This window comes from Salmo salar, chromosome 15 (assembly GCF_965601325.2).
Source record: "Salmo salar chromosome 15, fSalSal1, whole genome shotgun sequence".
Classification (NCBI taxonomy): domain Eukaryota; kingdom Metazoa; phylum Chordata; class Actinopteri; order Salmoniformes; family Salmonidae; genus Salmo; species Salmo salar.
This window is the reverse complement of record NC_138305.1, coordinates 95,452,666-95,475,000: the sequence shown is the minus strand read 5'-3', so window position 1 is coordinate 95,475,000 and position 22,335 is coordinate 95,452,666. Positions and strand designations below refer to the sequence as shown.

The 22,335-nt window shown below is 42.2% G+C and overlaps 1 protein-coding gene across 4 annotated transcripts in view; it reads right to left on the bottom strand.

Annotated features, from left to right (window-relative positions):
* The window catches only part of LOC106572641 (pleckstrin homology domain-containing family G member 5), a 124,610-nt gene that overhangs the window by 48,187 nt on the left and 54,088 nt on the right, over positions 1–22,335 (bottom strand). The window contains exons 1-2 of one of the 4 annotated variants that reach the window (XM_082962180.1): positions 5,406–5,526; positions 4,768–4,814 (exon numbers count right to left, since the gene is read on the bottom strand). The exons of 2 other annotated variants lie outside the window; for them this stretch is intronic. The gene's annotated coding sequence lies outside the window, so the exon portion shown is untranslated. Of the gene's footprint in view, positions 1–4,767; positions 4,815–5,405; positions 5,527–22,335 lie in introns of those variants that run through there. One more of the 4 variants, XM_082962181.1, reaches the window with a different exon arrangement.

The following is a 22,335-nucleotide window of genomic DNA, read 5'->3' as shown; positions in this document are numbered from 1 at the left end:
CACACACACACACGCTGTTGGTGCCCACACCCAGAGCTAATTCAATTCCTTGCTTCCTATTGTCATCCACATACAGTCTGTCTCCAGCAGCCAGCTCCCACGCTCTCACAACACACACGATCACAGGCAGCATGAATCAACACATCAGTGAACAGCTATGACATTCAGAGTCAAGACAATAGACGATTATGTTTAGCTACATGGAGCACAGACCAAACACTCATGATGACATTTGGATATGGCTACTTGTGCTCTAATAAAGCCTTCATTTCAGTTATTTACTGTGTGCTTTGTTAACGCTGCGGTCAGATGCCAGTGTGGTTCACAGTGTTTCAGTGAAAGATTCCAAATCCTAACACCACTGTAACATCACCCCACATACGGGCTCCTTCAGGACCAGGCCCTAACATGTTAGTCATCTTTGATTTGGCAACTTTACATTTTTTACATTTTTAGTCATTTAGCAGACACTCTTATCCAGAGCGACTTACAGTAGTGAATACATACATTTCATTTCATTTTCATTTCATACATTATTATTTTTTTTTATTTTTTTCGTACTGGCCCGCCGTGGGAAACGAACCCACAACCCTGGCGTTGCAAACACCATGCTCTACCAACTGAGCTACAGGGAAGGCTGTAGCTCAGTTTAAGCGGAGATTCCCGAGCCTGGTTGACACGATTAACGTGGTACACAGTGAGGGAGAGCTGTGACAATGGTCTGGACAGGAGTCGGTTTGTTGGTGCAATGTTCGCATAAAAATTGTCTTGGGCTTTGATTATTTATTTCTCTCTCTTGGGGGGTTGAGATCCCTCATTGTTTGGATTTGAAAATCCAACAGCTGTATTGGAGGGGGTGGCGCTCAGGGGCTGTGTGTGGCTGTCCATGTGGGTGTTTGAGTGAGAAAGACAAAAGGAGATACCAAAATCAGTAAAAAAAAAATATATAAAAAAAAATACAGCCCCCTTTATTATTGAAGCATCATGCCTACACCATCAAGGAGCCTATCCAGACTCTAAAGTCAGGAAGACAGTTGTGTGAGCCAGACTAAAGACCATCTTAGCAGCTAGGCCTTCTTATCAGTCATTTGAACATGTAAGACTGTGTGGCTAAAAGTAGACGTACTGAATCACACCCCTGGCTTGGACCATATATGAGGTTTGTCTGGTGGCCGACTGTGGCCGACACAATCACAAACACGATTGGTTTGACTCAATTGTGTAGTCTCTACAAATAATAAGATAATTGTGCACTCACACACCCTCAACTGACAGACAGTCATTGGTCCAGACTTCAGACAGACACACACACAAGTTCAGACTCACTCCCATCTAACTAATCAAACAGATCACAAACACAGACAAAAGTACACAACATTAATGGCTCATACTCTTTCACTGAAAAGCACCAATTTCAACTCATTCATGAGCTACTCTCTTTCTCTCAAACACACAAAGCAGGCCTCTTTGGGGCAACTCCTCTCACCGCCTCGCTTTTTCTCTCTTCCTTTGGAGCAAGTATACACAGACCGATACAAATATACACAAACTGAGATATCCAGACAGTCAGTCAAATAAATGACAAACACACACATTACTAGGCCCAGCACTCATAACAATGGATTCATTATGATCTAAGAAATGTATTGTTCTAGACATGGAAGTCTTCTCTGTTCTCTAATCCTTCCCAGCCCCTCCTATCCTGGTCTGTTATGGTCTAGTGTTCAGACTTCACTCAAACAGCCTCTGCCTCCGTCGGCACTCAATAAGCTGCCTGGGTGACTTCTCTCCACACCACTAAACAAATAATATAGCTACAGCCTGGGAGACCAGCACTTACCGTACTGCTACGGCTAATTACTACTGAGACGTAGTGGAATAATGAAGTAGAGCTAAAAAATATTCTATAGTATCAATCATGATTTCTCTGAATTAAGAATGATGGATTGGCACGCAAATACTAACCAATAAATACCCAGGGAGTATGCTTTACATCAAAAAGACATGACTTCAGGTACTTCTCTCTCTCTAGATAGATATATAGATCTATATATCTATCTTTTTACAGTTTTATGGTAACTAATTTTGATGTCCCTCTTGGGAGTTGAGCACACGACTGGGGGATAGCCTAGGTTTCCTAAAGATTACATAGTGTGGGTCTCACCATTTGGTTATGGTTGGTAGATACTGTAGGTGGAAACATGGGTGGGGGGGACAGATGAGATCAAAGGGATAAATCAGAGCCCCAGATCATGACTGGACCTGGTCGAATCATGTATTATTCTATGTATAAACTTTGACGCGTCTGTGAGAAGAGGCAGGATAAAACCGTACCGCTGCTCTCTTTCTTCTCCCGCCATCCGACCATTCTTCTAGCTGGGCTCAGAGTGCCAGAAGCCGGCCAGAGCTTTTCTAATGCAGGAGGCCAACGCCACCCTATCATGTCTGTCTCCTATTAACCGCCCTCCCTTTACTTGGGATTGGTTTGGTCCTCTTCAAACACATATGGATGTCTACAGAAAAACATGCACTCACTCTGCCTTAGCCTTGTAACCTCTGACACAACATGTCCCTCTAACACAACACGTGTCAGAGATTAAGGCTAAGGCAGAGTGTGCATGTTTTTCTGTGACACATGGGATGATACATCCATAAAACTTGAACAGGCTTATTTTCTAATTTGTAATGAGGAGATTGACTGTCCAAGCCCACACCTGAGGCTGAGCGACTGCTCAGTGTCTGGTTTATGTCAATAAGACCTATGCCACAGGTATTAGAATTTGTCCAGTGTTGTACTAAGATGCCTGCTGCTTTATGCTTTTTAGTTCCAATCCAGTCAAATAATGTTGACGTACAACCGGACGCATTTGGCCCAGGCTGGGTCGAACACTCCTAACCAAAATGGCCACAGCCACAGGCCTAAAAGCTCAGTACATCTCGTAACAAACCAGTGGGAAAGTCCTTGGTCAAACTAAACTGTGTGACTTGTCATCTGTGTATATGTATATTTGAGGAGCTGTCAGGCAGACTGGGGGAAAACCACATGGACTTTCATAATGATGACAAACCTCCAAGGATCTGTGACAAACCTGCTAATATCAGTCTTAGGAGAGTACACTAGAGAATCAGGTCAAGACCCTAAAGGGAGTGGGGACTTGACCATTGGCATATTACCCCCCCCAGATAAAATATGAACATGTTATAAGCAATGGCACATTTTTTTACAAGAAATTAGCTGTAAAACTGCAACATTTTCTCTCAGCCTCAAATATATATTAAAAAAAAATAAACAAATATGCGGGGGGGGGGCACTCTAAACTGCGGCACACCACTGGACCTGACCAAATTGTATATTATAGCGCTGCTAGAAAGCCCAGTAAATTATTTTGAAAAATAGATAAAAATGATAGAACATTTGAAATGTACTGTATATAAACAAAGAACATCCAAGACAGTTTCTTCACTATGTCATGGCCTGATTGCCTCTAGAAAGATTCAACCTTCTATATCAAAGCAAAATGGTAGAAGGAATTGAAGACTGATATAAACAGTTATATACAGAGCCACCACTGAAAATAACTCCTCACCAACCCAAGCGAAAAGAAAATTCACATTCAAGAAAGCATTATAAGAACAAGAGATTGACTATGAGCGCACAGATCCTGTCTACTCGTTAATGCTTTTTAAATGTTTTGTCGGACCCCAGGAAGACTAGCTGTCTTCATTGCGTCAGCTAATGGGGATCCTAATAAAATCTAAAATCTATATTCAGAGGAAGTTTGTAGAAGTATTTTGAATATATTGTTCCAAACTGAAAAATATGGTGGGAGTTTTGTTGGAAAAATATGACTCTGTTTTGAGTCACACCTAGAATCAAAAGCCAATAGCTAGGTACACAAGCATGCTGGCAGCTGTGTGGCCATGTAGGCTAGATCCCAACCACACTCATGTTTTTGGGGAATGTCTGAAGATAACACTGTTCTGGGATAATGTACTGTATGTTCTGTAATAAAATATGTTCTGGGATAGGAAGTCCCTAGAACCTGCCCTGTTATGTACCTTGGTAATGTTCTGGAGGTTGTAATTGACAATGACATATCGTTGATTAAAGTTTGATTTTCTGCTAGTAAAAAAAGCTATTAACAGGAATTGGTATAAAGTGGAAGCTCCAAAGTCTGAAGAATTATAAAGTATAATTCAAGAAATAATTGTTATGGAAAGATTGACTTATGCCTTAAAAATGGTCCAATGCAGCCTTTTTGATCTCAATATCAAATCATTTCTGGGTAACAATGAAGTACCTTGCTGTGACTGTTTACAATTAAAATGGTCAAAAAGAAACCAAAATAGATTCTTAGCAAAGAGAAATTTCTCAAGCAAGAATTTTGCTAGGACTGTCTGGGAGTGGTCTAATTTAGAAGGGGAAACTGAAAATGTGCTTTTATTGGCAGAGGGCTTTAGAACTCTTTCTTATTGGTCTATTTACCAATTTACCGCATGGTGATGTCACCATGGAAGGCCAAAATTCCATCCCACCAAAACAGGCTGACATTTCTGCTGGTCTTTTCAAACCGCTCTTACACTAAAAGGGCATTATCATCATGTTCACAATTTCACAGTATTATTTCAACCTCAGTGTGGAAATATAAATAAAACAAAGGGGGGAAAAAACTAATTTTTGACTGCACTGGGCCTTTAAGACTTTGAAAGAAGTTTACTTTGGTAAAAATGCAATATAATTGCTTTAATATATTGTATTGTACCTACCTTATGGCAACAGTTTATTTGTTCTCCTGCTTTTCAGTTTTGATGCTCTGTGTAATTTGGAAAAAGTTAAAAAAAAATCTGTTTAATAAAAAGAAGTGCAGAAACTGCTTCTCCAACATGTATCCCAAATCACACAAGTAAGCAGTGTCAAAAAACTCCATTTGGTCCATTTGATTAGTTGTGTTTGGTCCGTTATTGTACAGTTGAGTTTGTGAGTTGTCTGTTCTAGGACAGAGATAACCTCAAGGCCATCCACCTAACAGAACCTCACAGGAAATAGCTATTTTTACAAAGTAAACATTCCACCAAAAGTGTTTCAACATGCAAAATTAAGAGCCTTGCCTGTACACTGCACATGCATGCACAGATTGCACACCCACACCTTGAGAAATAGGCTAGTACTTAATCAAAAGATGCAGATCACCCTGAAGTCTTTTCTCCCTAAAAGGTATAGTCAAGCCTTTTGCCCTATAACCATGATGAACTGTATCTACTCAGAGGCATTTTTAAATACACAATCCTAAAACTGCAGATTTTATGTTGGCTTCACCTCAAAAAATGAGGTGTTTATTTTACATTTTACACACAAACAAAGTGTTATCGAAGTGACCACATGAGAAAACAAAATAACCACTCACCAGCAGCTGATCGGTCTCCACTCTAATGCAGTCAAGGGCACTGAGACGGGAGTTAGTGTTGTCTCAGGCTGCACCGCTGGACTATGATGCAACCAGGCTTCCTATCCATAGTTTTAGGGAAGGAAAGGAGACAGATAGGCAGGAAGGCGGTGTGCATGACCAAAAAAGGAGGAAGTGAGAAAGAAAAAACAAAACGATTTTGGGAGCTGCTGGAAACTCCTAGAGACAAATGAGGTCTTTCTCTAGGATAACTGCTGATTTGGACACAGGCTGTTCCACTTTCAACTTGGAAATTGATCGTTTGGAAGCCACTTTGGATTGGATATAAAGAAAACGGAGAGGGGAGACACTGGCTGGTGCTGCTGAAGACCTTGGCTTGTTGATATAAGAACCAGATGTGGAATATGCCGACGTCTAAGGAAAACCAGACTTAAAGGCCACTAAACTTTGGATTTGGATTTGTGTGTGTGCGTGCACACGCGTGCGTGTGTGTGTGTGTGCCATCATCCCTAGCAGGCAGCTAACATTGTCAGAGGCACACAACACGTAAACAAACCGGGCAAAACACTGACAAAAACTATAGAACAGCTGGAGGAAGTTTGTCAACCTATGCTACCTGAGGAGCAAGAGTTTACAAGTCAAGACAGAACTAGCGGGTGCATTGCACTAGGACTCTCATTGAGGAACAAAATACCCCTCTCACCTTCACTCTGGCTATACTGAGCCAGGTATGATATCCCATCTGTCCCTATACATTACACCTAGATATGAACCAAATGTAAGGTCAACCCTAAACTACACAATCCTAGGTAGATGATAACGACATGTTGGGATCCTTGCACTCAGGGCTGTTCAATGTTGGTCCTGGAGAGCCGTAATAATTCTGGTTTTCATCCTCTCCGTCTAATAAGGGACTAATTCAGATCTGGGACACCAGGTGAATGCAATTTACCAGGTAGAAAAAAATAAACAAACAGAGGCTTATCAGCCCTCCAGGACCAGAATTGAACAGCCCTGCTTTCACTGAACCTCAGTACTAATGCAGACAGTGGGAGAAGTTGTGAGAGAGGGAGGATGTTTTCTCAATCACACACCCCCAGTATGAAAAAAAAATGCAATGAGAAAAAGTGTGATGGGAAATGTTTATTCAAGTTTCAATGGGAAAGTGGCAAATAGTTCCAGCTGTTTAAAGGTTGGTGGCAGGCAGACCAGAATTAAAAGTCCCACCCTGGATAGAAGCTCCTCTCTAATCTATACTGAACAAAAATATAAACACAACATATAATGTGTTGGTCCCACATTTCATGAGCTGAAATAAATGATCCGAGAAATTTTCCATACGCAAGAAAAGCTTATTGTGCACAAATTTGTTGACATTCCTGTTAGCGAAATTTCTCCCTTGCCAAGATAACCCATCCACCTTACAGGTATGGCATATCAAGAAGCTGAAAATCTTAATCCTTTTAAGAAGTAGCCGCTTTTTTTCAATTTTCACCTAAAATGACATACCCAAATCTAACAGCCTGTAGCTCAGGTCCTGAAGCAAGGATATGTATATTCTTGGTACCATTTGAAATGAAACACTTAAGTTTGTGGAAATGTGAATGGAATGTAGTAGAATAACACACAATACATCTGGTAAAAGATAATACAAAGAAAAAAACCAACCGTTCTTTTGTATTTGTTTTGCAACATCATCTTTGAAATGCAAGAGAAAGGCCATAATGTATTATTCCAGCCCAGGTGCAATTTAGATTTTGGCCACTAGGTGGCATCAGTGTATGTCTAAAATGTTTGACTGATCCAATGAACCATTGGATTTCTGTTCAAGACTGTCCAAATGTGCCTTATTTGTTTATTTATAACTTTTCATGTTCAAAATTGTGCACTCTCCTCAAACAATAGCATGGTATTATTTCACTGTAATAGCTACTGTAAATTGGACAGTGCAGTTAGATTAACAAGAATTTAAGTTTTCTGCCAATATCAGATGTGTCTATGTCCTGGGAAATGTTCTTGTTACTTACAACCTCATGCTAATAGCATTAGCCTATCATTACACAGCTGCACCTTGTGCTGGGGACAATAAAAGGCCACTCTAAAATGTGCAGTTTTGTCGCAACACAATGCTAGAGTTGTCTCAAGTTGAGGGAGTGTGCAATTGGCACGCTGACTGCAGGAATGTCCACCAGAGCAGTTGCCAGAAAATGTAATGTTAATTTCTCTACCATAAACCGCCTCCAACGTCATTTTAGAGAATTTGGCAGTACATCCAACCGGCTTCATAACCGCAGACCATGTGTAACCATGCCAGCCAGGCCCACCCATGGCTGGGCATCTGCCCAGTAATGTGAAACCCATAGATTAGGGCCTAATGAATTCCTTTTAATTGACTGATTTCCTTATATGAACTGTAATTCAGTAAAATCATTGAAATTTAAGCATGTTGCATTTATATTTTTGTTCAGTAAAGTTTGTCCACCAGTGAGTGAGTGTGAGAGAAAGTGTTTGATAATCTTGATAATCTGACAGACAAGAGACTAGGAGGGGAATTCCTCGTAAAAGTAGAACAAAAACAGGACCATTGTTTTTGGGAATTTCACGAAATGTAATCCATAGGAGGGTGCTTTGGAGGAAGGATTGTTAAAATACATTTGCAGCCAAATATATTGGCACCCTTTAACTTTTATTAAATAATTCCCAATTTATTCTAAATTCCAGAATAGGCCAACGTTTCCTCTTGAACCACTCCTTTTTTGTGTGTTGGGGTTGTTGTCCTGCTGGAAGACCCACAACCTTCAACTGAGACCCAGTTTTTGGACGCAGGGTTGAACATTGGACTCCAGAAGAGCTGAAAATCTGCTGATGTCATGACACCGTGAGCATGTTCAAGGCCCTTAGTACTAGAGGCAGCAAAGCAACCCCACAGCATTATCAAACCTCCCCAATGTTTGATTGTAGGGAGGTTGTTATTTTCTTTGAAAGCTTCATTTGGTTGTCCCTACTATGCAGTGGTGTAATGTACTTCAGTAAAAATACTTGAAAGCACTACTTAAGTAGTTTTTTTTGGTTATTTGACAAGTTTTACAAATGCGTAAAGAAAATAAATGTACTTTTTACTCCATACATTTTCCCTGACACCCAAAACTTCTCGTTACATTTTGAATGCTTAGCAGGACAGGAAAATGGTCAAATTCACTGACTTATCAAGAGAACATACCTGGTCATCCGTACTGCCTCTTATCTGACAGACTCACTAAACACACTCATTTGTAAATTAGGTCTGGTGTTGCAGTGTGCCTCTAGCTATCCATAAATAAGATGGTGCTATCTGGTTTGTTTAATATAAGGAATTTTAAATGATTTATACTTTTACTTTTGAGTTGTAGTTCACTGGGTGATTCACTTTTTATTAAGATACCTTTACTTCTACTCAGGTATGGCAATTGGTTACTTTTTCCACTACTGTTACTATGCCAAAATTTTATATTTTCAGTATTCATATACAGTATTAATGTCAGAACATTGTTATTGAAATCAAAATACTACTCGTATTACAAAGCAAGCAGTAAAGCTACTATACATACAGCATGACACCAATTTTTCCTTTGTTGCACATACAGATGAAACATTATGGAGTCTTAAAGGAGGCCTGGGTAAGGCCAAAATGTCACAAATGTTCAAACTTCAATTATTTCTCAAAAGGGGCACAACTTTCACTGGGGCTGTTTTATCATTGCAATGTGATACAAAAAGCAGCAAAGGTCTGCTACAGAACCATGTGGATGCCTCTGAGTGGTTGGGTAGGCTGTTGGAGAGACTTGTACTTTCTATTGAGCTATTTTTATAGACTAGCTTTTAGGAGTGGGATGTTTTTCAGATGAAGAAATATGGGTGATAAATATTTAGCCCTATTTCTAGGCAATGTAGTAAACTATAGTCTAATCATAGACCTATTTAGGAAGTACATTTCCTTGGAAAGATGACTGCCCCATGCTTCATCGCCCATGCTTAGGCTACTCTATTTAATTGAGACCAAACGCGCACCTGATCTCACAGGTATAGCTACTGAACTTTAACGAGCAAGAATGATGACAGCAACACTTGCAACGTTTTGCATAGGCCTATTGGATATAGCCTATCTTTTAGCAGGACCATTTGCAGGCAGAGACAAATAAATGGGTAATCAATACCGATTGAAAATGAAAAAGGTGCAACGCTTGCTCACCTTAGTAGCCTAACCTATGTGCACTTTTCCTTTTCAATGATGATTGCATTTTTTGATTGGAGAGGTAGGCTACTGAAGTTGAAGTACCGAATTCTGACTGTGTGAATGTGAAAAAGATGTGCTTTTAATACAATAGGTAGGCTAACGCACACAAAGCAGAAAAGAGGACTGTTTACAAATAATCTGTGCTCCTGCTGGCAGCATGAGAAATGCAGACCACGCCACAATGATCTCTGTCTGGACCTGCATGTCCCGGAGGCATCCCGCGGGAATGCAGCCCTCTAGCGCAGTCAGTACACAACCCTATGCTCATCATGTCTTAGCAGGATCAGTTGGTGACAGGGGTACCAGCAGGGTCAGACAGCCAGGGAAGACCAGTCTACGGAGCTCAGGTGAATTTTGCTGTATATTAACAATATCAGTGAATGATACAAAGTTCCATCTTGAATTGATGGGTAGACCTACAATACAGCAGCTTAAGCAAAGCTAGTCTGGGATCTGGGAATAATGGTCATTTCAATTATTGAACCATTGATTCTATTCTTGGATAATATAATGTATGAATGTACACCAAGGTAATTATTTGTCACGCCTTATTTTAGGAGGATCAGATGGTGACAGGGGTCTCAGCAGGGTCAGGCAGCCAGGGAAGACCAGTCTTATGGAGGTGAGGTGAATATTTGCAGATTCAACACTACGCTCTCTGTGCAGCAAACTCTGGACAAGCCAGGTGCTATTTTAAGGCAGTCTGACAAACCTCCAAAGTTAATTTCCAAACTGAATCAAGGGTTGATAGAGGCTTTTCCCAATGACACAAAACAAGTAAAACAAAAATGTCAAGGATCATATCACCTCCACCTTACCTGTCACCCTAGACCCACTTCAATTTGCATACCGCCCCAATAGGTCCACAGACGATGCAATCGCCATCACACTGCCCTATCCCATCTGGACAAGAGAAATACCTATGTAAGAATGCGGTTCATTGACTACAGCTCAGCATTCAACACCATAGTACCCTCCAAGCTCATCATTAAACTTGAGGCCCTGGGTCTCAACCCCGCCCTGTGCAATTGGGTCCTGGACTTTGACGGGCCGCTCCCAGGTGGTGAAGGTAAGAACCAACATCTCCACTTCACTGATCCGCAACACTGGGGCCCCACAAGGGTGCGCACTCAGCCCCCTCCTGTACTCCCTGTTCACCCATGACTGCCTGGCCATGCACACCTCCAACTCAATCAAGTTTGCAGACGACAACAGTAGTCGGCTTGATTACCAACGACGAGAGCCTACAGGGAGGTGGTGAGGGCTACAGGGAGGTGGTGAGGGCCCTCGGAATTTGGTGTCAGGAAAACAACCTCTCACTCGTCAACAAAACAAAGGAGATGATCGTGGACTTCAGGAAACAGCAGAGCACCCCCTTATCTACATATATGGGACAGCAGTGGAGAAGGTGGAAAGCTTCAAGTTCCTCGGCATACGCATCATGGACAAACTTAAATGGTCCAGACTGTGTGGTGAAGGTGCAAAAGCACCTCTTCAACCTCAGGAGGCTGAAGAAATTTGGCTTGTCACCTAAAACCCCTCACAAACTTTTAGATGCACAATTGAGAGCATCCTGTCGGGCTGTATCACCGCCTGGTACGTCAACTTCACCGGCCACAACTGCAAGGCTCTCCAGAGGATGGTGCGGTATGGACAACGCATCACCGGGGCAAACTACTTGCCCTCCAGGACACCTACAGCACCTGATGTCACAGGAAGGTCAAAAAGATCATCAAGGACAACAACCACCCAAGCCACTGCCCGTTCACCCCGCTACCATCCAGAAGGCGAGGTCAGTACAGGTGCATCAAAGCAGGGACCGGGAGACTGAAGCGTTTTTTCAATCTCAAGGCCATCAGACTGTTAAATAGCCATCACTAGCACAGAGGCTGCTGCCCTATATACATAGATTTTAAATCACTGGCCACTTCAATAAATGGATCACTAGTCACTTTAAAACAATGCCACTTTACTAATGTTTACATATCTTGCATTACTCATATCTATATACATTATACCATCTACTGCATCTTGCCTATGCCGCTCTGTCATTGCTCATCCATAGATTGATACATTCTTATTTCATCCCTTTACTTAGATTTGTGTGTATTAGGTAGTTGTTGTGGAATTGTTAGATTACTTGTTAGATATTGCTGCACTGTCGGAACTAGAAGCACAAGCCTTTCGCTACACTCGCAATAACATCTGCTAACATCTGTATGTGACCAATAAGATTTGATTTTAATTTGATTTGGAGGTGTAAAACACAAAAGGGGTCATATTTGCATATGTTTTGGTTCTTGTGAAGGCTCGCTGAATTCTGGCAAAGAGTTGTTCTTTTATCTCAGCATGTCTACAGATTCTCCCTTCGTTTTTGTTTGGTTGGAAATGTTGATACTGGAGACTTATCTGAAGAAACTGTGTAACCAAGCATTTATAGCGGCTAAGAAATGCATTGTCATTAATTGGAAGGTTGGTTATCCTCCCACAATGTCAAGTTATGTATCACTAGATTTGATTTATTACAAGACTAAGGGTATACCGGGCAACTTGGATTAGGTCTGGATGACTTATATGGAATACAGTACGACTATAGTCTATTGAAAACTTGCCCACGTCAGGGGAGATACCTATTTAAGTCTGCCGTCCTGTAGGTCACTCTGGCCTTGGCCTAACACACCCGAAACCAATAAGTAATGTTTCACTAAGATCCTAAAGCTGAGTGGGGTGTGTTGGGTTGGGGCGCTGCAGGGAGGTGGACCGCTAAGGACAGGACGGGGGGGACCCAGCTACTGTATATTGTCTGCAAGTAAAAAGAGCTCTACAATTAGTCCAATGAGATTAATTTATATGGAAGATTTGCTGTTTCTGTGTCAATGTACAGTACCAGTCAAAGGTCTGGACACCTACTCATTCAAGGGTTTTTCTTTATTTTTACTATTTTCTACATTGTCGAATAAGAGTGTGCGCAAAGCTGTCATCAATGCAAAGGGTGGCTACTTTGAAGAATCTCAAATATAAGACACACTTTTTTGGTTACTACATGATTCCATATGTGTTATTTCATAGTTTTGATAGAAAAATAAATGAGTAGGTGTGTCCAAACTTTTGACTGGTACTGTACGTATTCAGACCATTTACTCACTACTTTGTTAAAGCACATTTGGCAGCGATTACAGCCGCGAGTCGTCTTGGGTATGATGCTACATGCTTGGCACACCTGTATTTGGGGAGTTTCTCCCATTCTTCTCTGCATATCCTCTCAAGATCTGTCAGGTTGGGTGGGGAGCGTTGCTGCACAGCTTTTTCAGGTGTCTCCAGAGATACTCAAATCGGGTTCAAGTCCGGGCTCTGGCTGGGCCACTGAAGGACATTGAGACTTGTCCTGAAGCCACTCCTGCGTTGTTTTGGGTGTGTGCTTAGGGTTGCTGGAAGGTGAACCTTCGCTCCAGTCTGAGGTCCTGAGTGCTCTAGAGCAGGTTTTCATCAAGGTTCTCTCTGTACTTTGCTTCATTCATCTTTCCCTCGATCCTGACTAGCTTCCCAATCCCTGCCTCTGAAAAACATCCCCACAGCATGATGCTGCCACCACTATGCTTCACCATAGGGATTGTGCCAGGTTTCCTCCAGATGTGACACTTGGCATTCAGGCCAAAGAGTAAACATCTTGGTTTCATCAGACCAGAGAACCTTGTTTCTCATGGTCTGAGAGTCTTCATTCTTAAATGAAACATCTTAATTTAAGAATGATGGAGGCCACTGTGTTCTTGGGGAGCTTCAATGCTGCAGAAATATTTTGGTACTCTTCCCCAGATCTGTGCCTCGACACAATCCTGCCTCAGAGCTCTACGGACAATTCCTTCGAACTCATGGCTTGGTTTTTGCTCTGACATACACTGTCAACTGTGGGGCCTTATATAGACAGTTGTGTGCCTTTCCAAATAATGTCCAATCAATTGAATTGACCACAGGTGGACTCCAATCAAGTTGTATAAACATCAAGCATAATCAATGTAAACAGGATGCACCTGAGCAAATTTCTAGTCTCATAGCAAAGGGTCTGAAAACGTATGTAAATAAGGTGTTTGTTGTTTATTTTTGATACATTTTAAACAATTTCTAAAAACCTGTTTTCGCTTTGTCATTATGAGGTATTGTGTGTATATTGCTGTGGATTTCTTTGTATTTAGTCCATTTTAGAATAAGGCTGTAACGTAACAAAATCTGGAAAAAGTCAAGGGGTCTGAAAACATTCCGAAGGCACTGTAAGTGCTTTTGTTTTTACCTCTCCCTTAGGGAATGAAAAAAAGAAGGTGTGAACTGTTAAGGAAAATGTGTTGGGAGAGAGTTGAGTTATTGACTAGACTGGTCGGGGTCCGGCGGGTAGGCGGCTCGGGCTGTCAAATTTGAGAGGATTTCTTAATAAAAACAATGAAAAGTCTTTGTATTTCCTCAAGAGTTGTTCATTTGTTAGGCTATTGGTTAAAGGTGCAACACAATATGTATTATTTAATTACTTTTGATCTAGTTCAGTCTTGTTAATTACTTAAATATATTTAATAATGATCTCTTACCTAGCTTGATGACTGTGGGCATTTTTGCTTATCTTTCTTCTAAATAGAGACAACATATTGGATTGTGTAAAAATGCATTACATGCCCCAAAGAATTCTGGGGGAGGACCACCAGACCCCTCCCAAAGTGTTTCTCAATGATGCTTTAAGATACAGCATGTCAAATATATGTCAACAATCCTTCTTCCAAAGGTCCCTTCTATGGATTAAATTTCATGAAAATCCCCAAAATGGTCCTGTTTTGTTCTAGTTTCGTGAAGAATCACCCAAAATGAGCATGTGAGCTGCTGCTGCCTCTGCTGTGTTTACGATACCCGCCCCCGACGCACATTACACCACCGTCAGCCTCTGAGCCTCAGCCTAGCCAGTCACAGACCTACAAGCACACACAAGCTGGGCTGACCCACCAACTGGCTTGTATAGAAACCAGTCCTTATTCTAAACACCTAATGTTTCCTCCTCACACAAAATGAATTACTGGAACAGCATTCCCACTATTTATATGGTTCTCTCTACCCGCATCTATCTTGCTCCGTATTCAGCTCCAATTTGTCCCTGTGTTTGACTCCTGACCTCTCAGTGTCACAGGGTCAGAGGACGGATTAGATGTGCTTTAAAAAGCGCCGACAGGAAAATAAGTGGGGGAGGTGTTTTTAGTGGTTTGCGCCTATGTAGTAAAATTAGTTCTTAGCAATGGGAGGAAATGTGTGAGAAGTGTTGGAGAACTGCACTTGTTAACTTTTCAGATAAAAAAATTAAATAAACAGTTGCTTATATGATTTCAATCTTGAAGACCTAATTTTTGAATATTCTTAACCTAGGAGCCTCGCATACATGGACGTTAACCTAAATACTGTTCAAACTGCTGGTGGCTGTAATAGACACTACAGCCTCCTTCATCCCCATGTCTTCGCTGGGTCTACAGCGCTGTCCTGTCCACAAACATGGGCCACATTGTCATTCAACCTAAGCCTACTATATGAGCCTCATTTAAGTCCTCTACAATTAACCAGCTCAGAAAAACTATTCAGGACTCCATGGCTGGAGGCACAATTTGGGGAGGGGTCTTGTCTGTTCGGTTGGAAAGCCAAACTCATCTCTCCTCTGTCCCCTCTAATCTCTCCTGTTCAAAACAAGTCAAAGTACTGGTGCCCTGCCCCCCCTCTGCCCGCCCCACTACCCCCTGTTGCAAACCTCAATTACAGCAGTCTATATTTAAAAAGAGGGAGTGGCAGTCAAGCAATTACCCTGAAGGATTAGTCTCTAGTGGCAATGCCATTGTTGGGGAGGAGAGGGGGAGTTTGTACTGTGTATAGAGGAGACCTTCCCTTGATGCCTGACCTTGGCATTAAAGCCTCCCTGACCTAGAAGGCCAGAAATTCTCATAAGGTGAGTTCAAGAGACAGACATATATCAAAGCAAAAAGAGATAAAACAGAGCAAAAACGGTATGTAGAAAGTACAGAGCGAGCGAGAAGGGTGACAAAAGGAGAAATATTGCCTAAATATTTCATCATGAATTATGTTGGAAGTTCCTGTGGTTGTTAGTTTCGTTCATGAGTTAATTCAACTTATTTAAAGATTTGCCTACTATTACTCATCTTATCCGCGATAATAACATGTTTTGGATTTGGGAGACAATCTAGCGAACTGTTCCTCCTAATTGAAAGCAGACAGGCCGTCACACAGACAGTCATTCTTAAAGAGTTCATTAGCTTCAGCCGCCCTATGGACTCCCTCCCTCAGAAATCAGTCCAAAGCAACAATTATACAGGCTTTAGTTTGGTTTGCCTTGAAGAAGAGCAGAGCCTTGCATGCGAGGAGGGATTTGGATTTATGTTGTTTCAACCCATCAACTCGCCACTGGGGGCCTTGTTTTAAAAGTCTTTGAAGTAGGCAGTTATATTGGTTGTCCCGGACTCCCTTTCAGCCCAAGGCCATTTCCATTGGAGTGTCGGTCGGTCAGGTGCCCTCTTCCTGTTATTGTGCTGTCTGCTTCCTGTCAAAGAGACCCATGGGGCTTAGGGTTGGCGTCACCATCGTCACGGGGACCTCCTTCTGGCTCTGAATACCTTCCTGACAAGACATTTACCCGATCGGCACGCATCACACTACATGTTTGTTATTGTTGGATGCAAAACAAATGCCTTAGGCCTAGTTTCTATACACCGACATACAGGGCCATCCCCTTTCTTTTCTGCATTGCAATGAAATTCTATGTGAAGTTGGTACACAAGTCTACTACTAAACAAGATTAATTTCAATCTGATAACTGTCTTCATAGCTTGATTAGCTGTTATTTTCATTCTTAAGGGGTTAGAATAGTAGAATTCACAAGGTGCATTTTCGAAATTTGGTTGTGCATCAGCAGTTTTTCCTTGTTATGTCAGTCACTGATAGTCACTCAATTATCCATGTCAGCTAACATTTAGGTTACTAAATTAGTTTAGCGGCCAGCTATATAAACTTGTTATTATGGTCGAATTACCGGCCATGGAGCCCCAATTGATTTTGTTAGTCAGTCTCACTCATATCACATTAAAATAACAGCTAATTTTCCTCTCTGCCCCATGTCGAACTGAGTAGAATTGCATGAAATTAGTTCTAAAATGGCAAAATCTTTTTCGCCCCATGGCAAAATGTGTAGAATTGCCAGCAAACTTTCTTAAAACTGCAACATTTTCTCTACATCCCATAGGATGGATGTGGGTTCAGATTTTTTGTGGCCCCCACCCCATCAAAGGGGCGGCAGGTAGCCTAGTGGTTAGCGCAGTGGGCCAGTAACCGAAAGGTTGCTGGATCGAATCCCCGAGCTGACAAGGTAAAAATCTGTCATTCTGCCCCTGAACAAGCCAGTTAACCCACTGTTCCCGGGTAGGCCGTCATTGTAAATAAGAATTTGTTCTTAACTGACTTGCATAGTTAAATAAAGGTTAAATATATATATATTTTTAATTTAAAATCAAAGTTGCCCATCCCTGACTTCTGATGTCAGAGTTCTAGTCACTTTCTAAAGAATTTCAATAGAAACCTGACACTGTCACTGAGAATGAGATACAAATATTTTCAGCAGTATTCTGATGGTATCTGGGACTACTTTGAAAACACCCCCTTCATTCACTATGACCACTTCAAAAGAGTCATGGAAAAGTACAGTATGACAAGCTCTGTGATTGGCTCATAGGTGATGACTGTGCGATGGTGTTCTGTGGAGTGAAAAGCTTGTTGTAGCTTGTTTCGGAGGCTGACTGTGATTCTAGGTCTGCTGTGGACTAACACTGGGACTCTCCCTCAAGCAGGGGGACCCATCCCATTAGGGCTTCTCTATAGGGCTCAACTTTACCACACAAACCTACACAACTACTCAGTCTTCAATGAATACTTTATTCATTGAATCAGCTGTGTAACTGCTTTGCCTTGCAGGGTAAGATGAGATTGCCCAACCCTTCTCTACACTGTCCTTTACCAAAACAGACCGCAAAAGCCTCTCCTTACAACCTCAGTCTACACAGGTATGCCTATAAATTATTATTATACTCATCCTGGATGATCCTGTTTGGATGTACAAGGTCGCACTTCACCCACTGCTTCATAATTGGCTGTAGCCTCCACCAGTCTTTACCCAAATCGCCCTCTGTGTACGTGCCTGTGTTCATAATGTACACAGCAACGATTAAGTGGATTATCATACAGTAATGCTACCTGAAGTAGTATATCCGCTGGCGTGCAAAATACGATACAGCACATTTTAAATACATTAACTATTATTCTTGTCATTGAGGGGCTTATAGCCTGCACTTTATGGGATGAAATCACTTCATAGATAGCAAATGCTTTCATGTCCTCAGCCAATTCAACCATACTACAGTGTCACATAAGTGAGATGTAGCCTATGACGTGGAAATACTTAAATTCTGTTGCCCCATACGTTTCCATAGATCACGTCCGGTAAAAAAAGAAAATGGGATGAAATTAATGTAAAAGCTATCATTAGCATTATTGGTTTCCCTGTAAAGATGATTGAAGTGCCAGTCTAACAGGCATATCAAAGACCCCGCACTTAACTTTCTCTATGTACTTCACATTGAAAAACCATTAGCCTAGCAATCCCAATGGCCAAATCCTGCTTGGGAGTCTAACGTCACAATCCCACCACAGCAGATCTCACCCGTGCCAGCAGCAGTTATTCTGTCTGAGTCCCAATTGGCACCCTATTCCCTATGTAGTGCACTACTTTTGAACAGACCCATATGGGCCATAGTCAAAAGTTGTGCACTAAATAGGGAATAGGGTGCCATAAGGGACAAAGCATCTGACTTCTCATACAGGGAAAACTTTCCTCTGGGCTATTACTCAGAAAGTGAGGTCATCCTTCCTTCTCAGGAACCCCTCGGAGACTCTGTGCTCTCTCATTTTGACTCATTAACTTGTCTACTTAAGCTATATTGATTTTGGTGCTTGTTATATAACAGCAATACAAGCTGTGAGGAATATACGGATGACAATCAAGAGTGAGTTATTCAGATATTTTAATGCTCCAAGTGATATGAATCACCATAGCGGAGTGACCAACGGGATAGTAGAAGTATGTGTGTATTCACAAATCAACAGCCCAAGACAGCCAGGACACAGTACTCTAAGCACGTAGAAAATTGGGCTACTTTTAAATGGATATGAAAGGGTTTGCACACGGGTATGCCTATACACACACAATGTGCCAACATGTATACAAACGCACATACACACACGTGCAAATGCGCTCACACACAGCGCTAGATAATTCCACTTCCCATTATTTAGAGTACATCTATAAATCATGCTACAGTGTTGGCTATTCCCCTCGGGTCCAAGACCTTTTCAAACAGACTGTGTTCCTCATTATCCCAGAACAAAAAACGACAAAGAAAGAAGGAGAAAGGGCAGGATGAACATTAAAGGGATGAGCACAGCTGCTTTAAATAGTCCTCTAATCCGTCCATGAGGCTACAGCCAGACTCTTGCCTGAAGAGAGCCAAGCAGGCCAGGAAAGCATCATTACGTACCCCAGTACGGACAGCTTAACACCTCTGTACGTGACTAATTTACCAAACCTAGAGAACTACACCAATCTTCGAGTGAACGCTGTACCTGGAAATAGAGCTTCAATTCCTGGGTTTCAGTCTCGCTATATACACTGAGTGTACAAAACATTAAGAACACCCGCTCTTTCCATGACAGACTGACCAGTTGAATCCAGGTAAAAGCTATGATCCCTAATTGATGTCACCTGTTAAATCCACTTCAATCAGTGTTGATGAAGGGGAAGAGACCTTTTAAGCCTCGAGACATGGATTGTGTACAGTATATGTGCCATTCAGAGTGTGAATGGGCAAGACAAAAGATGTAAGTGCCTTTGAACAGGATATGATAGTAGGTGCCAGTTTGGTATACTCAGTGTAGATCGAAGTGTTGAATTGCTGACAGTGGCTTTTGACAATTTTACAACAATTATTTAAATCATGAATTCTACTGGAAGCTGCAGGGGTTGTTTCATGAGTAAGTAGCTTTAACGCGTGGATATTACATCCATAGAAAACAACCTCAGAGAGGTAGTCATCAAATAGATACACGAGGGACAGGAATAAATATGGAAACCCACCAAGTGAAACCAATGAAACGAAACCAATGAAACGAAACCAAAGAAGAAATAATGAAGAGGAAAAAAAATAAGAGCAAGAAAATAAAAGAGTCAGTCAGCTGATTGAAACTTCTCTCCTCCTCTTCCTGTCTGCCCCACCTCTCTTCCCCTTCCATCCATCCAATCTCCCACCCTCCAGCTGTTTGTCCTAGGTGGGGCACGTTGCCATGGGAAGCCACACCTTTAGGGGCCCTGTCTGGTCCTGTCCCGTAGTGACTGAGAGGGGGAGGGGTGTATATGTGAGAGACCTGTGTCCCAGAGCGAGCTCAGACTGGCCTCCTCATCTCCTTAATGTATGTAACAAGACTGCCCTTGGGGCTGCTTAACCCCCACAGCACAGTCAGTCGCTATTCATTTAGGGCTAAGGCCTAGCTATCGGCCTGAAAAATTCACAAATAAAAGAAAATGTTATTTTGTCACATACATTTGACATTTTAGTCATTTAGCAGACGCTCTTATCCAGAGCGACTTACAGTAGAGTGCATACATTTTTATTACATTTTTAAATACTGTGGTGAATACAACAGGTGTAGACCTTACCGTGAAATGCTTTCAAGCCCTTAACCAAAAATGCTGTTAAGAAAATAAGAGTTAAAAAAATATTTACTCAATAAACTAAAGTAAAAGAAGTAACAATAAATAACAACGAGGGGGGTGTCACAGACCTACAACAAGGTTCAAATTATGTTCAAACCCTATGGAAACACATTAAAGCGTTATCTAGGGCTCACCTCAGTACAGGTAGTGTTGAATAATGTGATGATGACTCGACTCGTAGACAGCTATAGTAGGCACTGCCAGTACCTCAGAACAGCCTGGATTGATTCAGTGAACAGGACAGGTGAACTCAGCTCCCGCCACGCCAGCCAGGGCTCATGCTGCGACTGGAACAGACACACTGCCTTTGAGGATCGGAGTTACTGCAGAAGAGAACTAATCAAATACTACAGTACGCAGTGAGACCAAAAGCCAGAGCTATAAAGACCAAGAATGCTCAAACGGAATGGAGACATAACGTGAGGAAAGAGACCTCAGTGTATAGAACTGTTGCTAGAAGCAGCTCAGTTCAAACTCCTTAAAATACTCTTAACACGAAATATAAAAAGTTGAATGTTTGTTGCAAGTCAAACGGCTTCTTTGACGAGTTTATTTAAAACCACATTGGATATAATACAAAGTGTATATTTAAAATGCTCTAATCATGTCTCAAATGCTTGTGCAATACAGGCCATTAGAGTTTAAAGAGGAAACAAGAGGGAATAGCAAAGAGATGAGGCTGCTTCACCAGTGACCCCTGGTGACTAAGACCAGACCTGTCACAGCCTGGGGACATGCTGGATTCATGGCCCTTTCTCTGCTGCTCTGTCTGCCAACTGAAGACAACATAAGCACAATCAAATCAAATTGTATTTGTCACACGCTTGGTAAACAACAGGTGTAGACTAACAGTGAAATGCTTATAAGTGAGGGAACAAGGCTTTGCCGTGCCATCCTCTGACAGGTACAGTTTTGTCAGCTGACTGGACAAATTATGGATATTCAATGGAAATCTGCCAGAAAAAGTCAGAGAAAAAGAAGAGATCGAGGCTGAGCTGTTGCTTGCAGTTGAAAACAAGCCCCCTTCCCAGTCCCCATCCATTTTCTCAATCCTCCTCCTATTCCAGTCCCCCCCCCATAACTAACAGGCCTCATCGTAATCTCTTTACATAACGTCAACCCGTGACCTCAGCCAAGGAGACAGGTAGTGTCAGTCCGACCGGCCTCCCCTCCCCACAGGTCAACACACACGATGTAGACACTTCACCCAGCTTCCCCCGGTGCACAGGTCAACACACACACACACGATGTAGACACTTCACCCAGCCTCCCCCGGTGCACAGGTCAACACACACACACACGATGTAGACACTTCACCCAGCCTCCCCCGGTGCACAGGTCAACACACACACACACGATGTAGACACTTCACCCAGCTTCCCCCGGTGCACAGGTCAACACACACACACGATGTAGACACTTCACCCAGCCTCCCCCGGTGCACAGGTCAACACACACACACACACACACACACACACACACACACACACACACACACACACACACACACACACACACACACACACACACACACACACACACACACACACACACACACACACACACACACACACACACACACACACACACACACACACACACACGATGTAGACACTTCACCCAGCCTCCCCCGGTGCACAGGTCCACCCACACACACACAATGTAGACACTTCACCCAGCCTCCCCCGGTGCACAGGTCAACACACACACACACACACGATGTAGACACTTCACCCAGCCTCCCCCGGTGCACAGGTCAACACACACACACAATGTAGACACTTCACCCAGCCTCCCCCGGTGCACAGGTC